The following is a 5,855-nucleotide window of genomic DNA, read 5'->3' as shown; positions in this document are numbered from 1 at the left end:
GGTTCCTAGTTCATATATCGAGATAAAGGGAAGATGATTGAAGAAGAGAATGTCTCCCCCAAGAAACCCTCGACACTACAACATTTGGCACACTTGAAGAAAGTCCGAGCACTCCTCGGTATGTACGATGCGTGATGATGTCAGTGAGGTCGTGGAGTCTTTAATACATGCCCTACAAAATCTACGAGGAGTATCAAGCATGCTAGCGAAGTCAACATAAAAAGAAGCCTATATACATCTCATACATCTTCGGTGTCCTTCACAAATGAGGACCTATTACTTGGGACTGCTGGCACCTGTGGACCACTATAGTGTGATTTTGTGATGGAGTAAAAGATCAACCGGGTTTTCGATTGATCCGGGGTCTTCTTTGGAATTTAATGACCCTCGATACTCTTGAGCAGTGGCTCTTGAAGTATGCCACTTATCTTCGAGAGGATTATTATCCGAGACCCGATCGGCCTGACGCAAAAGACGTTGGGATCGATCACTCTCCCCTTAAATTTGGAAAAATATCATCGATGTGAAATTTCATGTAATTGGCGAGTCGTCCTATAAAAGCCCTCTTAGGAAGGCCATGGATTCATGAAAACCCGTTGGTTCCTTCAACATTGCATCAATCGCAGTATTTGGTGGATGAAGAGTTCGAGAATTGATGGAGATTCAACCACTGGCATCCACTGGTACACTATGAGGATGCGGTGAGGCATCTTAACATCCAACCAACCACAAGGGGCAAATTGCGCCTGGGAAGAAGTGTCTTTGATCAAGGCATGAGAAACTACTCTGTGCTCAAAAGAGCAGTCGCCACCTCACTTTGGTAGAGTGACTAAACGAGTCGTGAAGATGAGAAAGCGATCAGGATATACACCAAAGTATGGGTCAAATTGAAGGATTCTGAAGAAAGACATGCATTATACATTACGAGGATCCACGATGGGCTATACAAATCCTTGGATGACTTGAATGTAAATACGATGCGAGCATCTAAAAACATTTTATATTGGCTCTGTGACAAGGAGAGAAAGCATTCTCTTTTATAAGGACAAGAGCAAAGGAAGACCTTAAATGATGATATCATAAATATTGAAGAAATAGAAGATGACGTGAGCTCAACCCATAAATTTTCCAAGCCATTACCCCTAATAAGCTCGGAGACGATGGATTGAGAGATTTGGGAGATGAAATCAGTGGTCAAGGAGGTCACATCAGAGCTTTTCGCGGGGTTGCGGCATCCTACCGCGGATGAGCACTGAGAATGGGATAGGCTATGCGAGTTTTCAAAGCACTCATGTTACATGGTGACATTACGAGGAGGAGGAAGAGGTAATAAGATGAAAAATGCACCGAATCGCTAGAAGGCAGAGGGCGAGCAACAATTGATGAGTTGGTTTGAAATCGACTTGGGCGCGATGATGACCCAAGACCAACTTTCTAAGTGCACAACTATCGGCAGGAAAAACATCATCATTCAAGGCTCTCTTGAAGGGAGCATATTATACTGCTAGCATGGAACCATAATGAAATGCCGTGGTTAGATGATGGGGTGGCGTTCACGCACTAGCCATTGATCCCTAATCGCTACTCGATCAAAGCAGGCACCAAGGAAGATGAAAGTTTGACCCTGAAGAAAGGGTGATAGAAGAGGCGAAGAAGCCGATTGGAAAGCAAAATTTTATCGAGAGAGAAAAATACCACGATTGGATAGCTAGCATAGTCCACCTTGAAAAGATGGGCATCTGGATATGTGTGAACTTGGGGGACCGAATAAAAGCGTGTCCTAAGGATGATTTTTCCCTCCAGGTATGGAGCTCATGATCGACAACACCTCAGGTGCGAGACGTTTCTCCTTTTATGGATGGCTATGCGGATATAATCAAATTAAAATGCATCAGGAGGATCAAAAGAATCTCCTTTCGAACACCCATAGGAATCTATGCTATAGGGGTAATGCCGTTCGGATTGAAGAATCGCGAGAGCGACATATCAAAAGGGCTATGACTAGAATATTTGATGATTTAATTCACAAAGTTTAGTCGAATGCTATGTATGCGATCTTGTGGTTAAAACAAATTCCAAAGACAAGCATCTTGATGATTTGAGGGCGGTCTTTACCTACGAGACAATACAAGTTGAAAATGAATCCATGAAAGTTGTGCTTTCTGAGGTCTCTCCGGAAAATTCCTAGGCTTCATCGTGAGGCACGGAATAGAGATGATCCCTCAAGATAAAGGCAATCCACGAAATGCCACCTCTCTCGGGACATTGAAGCATCTGCGCTCCTTCAGGTCGTTTAGCATACATCGGAGATTTATCTCCAACCTCTGCAGGAGATGCAAGCCCTTATCCTAAATTGGTCGAGAAAAATGCTCCTTTCAAATGGGATGATGAATGTCGGAGAGCTTTTCGATGACATTAAGCAGTCTTGTTGAATCCACGGTATGCTAAGCGACCCCGATTCATGGAAAGCCTCACGATCTTGTATACGGCCGCATTGGAGGGTCTTTGAGGGGCTATGTTGGCTCGAGAATAATGAAGAAGGTAAAAGAAAATGCGTTATATTACCTTAGCAGGATGTTGGTAGGAGGTGAGGGTAAATATACACCAATTGAAAAGCATCGCCTAGCTTTGGTGTTTGCTCGAGTCAAGTTAAGACACTACTTGCTAGCGCGATAAAGTAATACTCATATCAAAAATAGACCCACTCAAATACCTTATGGCGAGGCCATTTATACAGGGAAGACTAGCAAAATGGGCATTGATTCGATGGAACGTGATATAACGTATATACTCCACAGTGTAAGGCAATTGCAGGCAGGCGCAAAACTGCGGACTTTCTAGCAAAGACCACATCCTCCCTCGATGATTCACCAGCTTAATCTTGATCTCACTGATGAAGAGACATTACCTGGTGGAAGAAACAAGGTGGCGACTATACTTTGATGGAGGCGTCGTCTATAAAACCGGCACTTATGTTCCAAATCCCACAAATTAAAAGCTCGGGATAGGACTGGTGTCTGCATCACACCGGAAAAGGGGGATCCTCGGATACGCTCTCCTCACCTCACGAAGACCACGTACAAACAACGAGGCGTATATATGAAGCCTCTCATGCCGTTTTGGGCCGGTAATCAAAATGGGGATCCAAGACATACACACATGTCGGGAGACCTCACGCTCATTATCAAAGAAACAGAAGTCGAGAAGGAGACTACAAAGGCCGCTGAGCATGAACTTCTTAAAAATATTATAAGAAGGTCGCAAAACTCGATGAAGAAAATTCAAGTGCAATCGAGGAGAGCGTCAGGGTCGAGACGGAGAAAGGCGATTCTTTCGGGCAGCGCAGTAGCAAAGGCGGGCGAGATCCAAAGTATGAAGAAATCCATATAACCATATATATGGAAGACCCATTAGTACGAGTCCCGGCCAAGTCGAGAGGGAGATGTTGTACGTGGGCAATCGCGGAAGTCTTCACTCGCGCTTTTGCCAAAAGAAGATCGAGACAACAACGCGTTCGCGAATATTTGGAAATACGATAAACTCCCCTAAGGATAAATCGAAAGTGTCTGCGACAAAGCGAAGAGCCCTAAGATTCACCCTCATAAATGATATATATTATACCTGAGGAATACTTACGATCAGCTCGCTACTGCGCGCTACCATACGAAAGAAGCCCAAGAAGTTATGCGATGATGTGCATTCGGGATGTGCGGCGACACGATCCGGACGAGATCGCGACTCAAGCGATTAAGGCGCTTGATGCGCTGTGCTCACGTTGGAGATCGCACTAGTCTGCTAGAAAATGTCATCTATGTATCGAGACACACGGAGACTTTATTCATCAACATCCAAACTCCTTTTACACCCTGCGCCTCTTCATGGCCCTTTGAGACATGAATGCAGAGCATAATGGGTCCCTGTCGCGCGCCTTTATCATCTTTGGGACATCGAGTCTTATCGTCAGGCACCTTGATTACTTCTAGACGGGATGCGACAATCCCACTGTGGTAGTCAGAGGCGAGTATCATCCTCAGTCGTCGGAAAGCATCTTATGTAGATTGGGACTCCAAGAAGGAAATTATTTGCAGAACTAGGCGGCCCGCTTCCGTGAAGCTTCGAGGTGGGAGATTTGGCGCATGAGATCGTAAAATAGATTGGAGATATGCCTCCATATAACGCCAGGTAGAAGCGGAAATGGTTAGCGAGGAAGCATTCAACAAAACCCCTCTCAAAAGATTGTTGAAGAAAGCGCGTCTAATGCAAACGAGCAGATTGGCATGAGAAAAGACCCCGGAGATGCTATGGGCATATCGCGACCACCTCTAGGACTCCAAATACGCTGCACCGCCATATTCTTTGGTATTTGGAGCCGGCCGGTGCACCTCTCGAAATCGCGACACCCTCCCCGAGAATGCTTGTATCGCAAAAACTGAAATTTCTAATGAGCGATAATGTTCGCATCCGCTGGGATGAGTGGACTACTGCTCTTGATGAGATTAGGTGCAAAAGCTGCAAGTCTGCCAAAGCGCAAATGTCGTCACATATAACAAGATGGCTCAAGCTTTCGCGTGCAGTGAGTAGATGGTCCTTGTCCCTCGAAGAGTCCATCATCACCAACAGGTCGGGCAAAGTGCAAACGCATATTTGTGAAGGCCCTTATGTCAGGGAGATCGCTGCACGGCTGGAAACGCGATATCAACTTATCGATACGACGGACAAAGACCGATGCCACCCATCAATGGTCAGCTTTCTTGAGCGAGACATGTGTCTAATGTAAAATGTTACTGCTGACTGAGCCAGGTATGCGGTCCCTCCCCAAGGGTTGACTAGTCATGTACGCGATTAAATGTGCTTCCTCGAGTAAAACATTTATTTTCTTGCATTTATGTACTCAAAATCATTTTGTGTACTAAGAATTAGCTTTAATCGAAATAAGTGAGACATGCACCTGTCTCATGAAGGAGCGATCGTACTCCATGTCGACGGTCAGCGCATAGTTATAGGAGTGTGCTTCCCGAGGGCAAATACATCGATCCTGTCAGATTACAAAACAAAAACAAAAACAAAAACACAACAAAACAAAACAAAAACACAAAAACTAGACCAAAAACACAAAAACATAATCCTTATGCATGAAAACTAAAAGCTTCTTTCGATATTATTGCCTCCAATCAAGGTCTTCATCGAGCGACCAAATTACCTTTGACTGCCTTTGAAATCTTTCAAATCATAAATATATGTTTGTCTTTCAATCTCGCGGTTGAAATTTGATTTGAAGACGGCATGATTTATTGAAGAGAGTAGTTTGGCCGGGCCGTGTTGCAGAGGACACGCGGCTCTATGTTCGAGGTGTTTGATCAAAGTATTAATCGAGGACTTCATGCCATTCTGGATCGGGTCTCGAAAAATGCGTGCAAACTTCAAACTTGACAATGCTCAATATAAACGGTTGTGATTGAGCCTCAAGTCCATCAATTTGATCAAAATAAAAATCACGTATCACATGAAATTTATTGATGATTGTCATTAAGCATCATAACCATTCTAGCTTAAGGATCGAGATAGTCAAAAAGAACTTCAATCCTTTTGAGTCTATATGATCAAGGCATCCTCACTTCAATACGAGCGGTCCGCGATTGGATTCTAAGTTCATTTCGAGCTATTATAATTTGACAATATAAAGCGCGTAAATCTACCTAAATTCACCTTGACTATTTCATCATCAAGTCAAACATCACCACATCAAATCTCATATTCAGATTTTAGTGAACCTTTTTACAGTCATTTATAAAGTCCTTACCTCTAAGATGAACGTTGGAGAATAGAATTTGAGCTCATTTGATTATCATAAAAAT

Source organism: Dioscorea cayenensis, chromosome 13 (assembly GCF_009730915.1).
Source record: "Dioscorea cayenensis subsp. rotundata cultivar TDr96_F1 chromosome 13, TDr96_F1_v2_PseudoChromosome.rev07_lg8_w22 25.fasta, whole genome shotgun sequence".
NCBI lineage: Eukaryota > Viridiplantae > Streptophyta > Magnoliopsida > Dioscoreales > Dioscoreaceae > Dioscorea > Dioscorea cayenensis.
Note: the sequence above shows the minus strand (reverse complement) of the source record.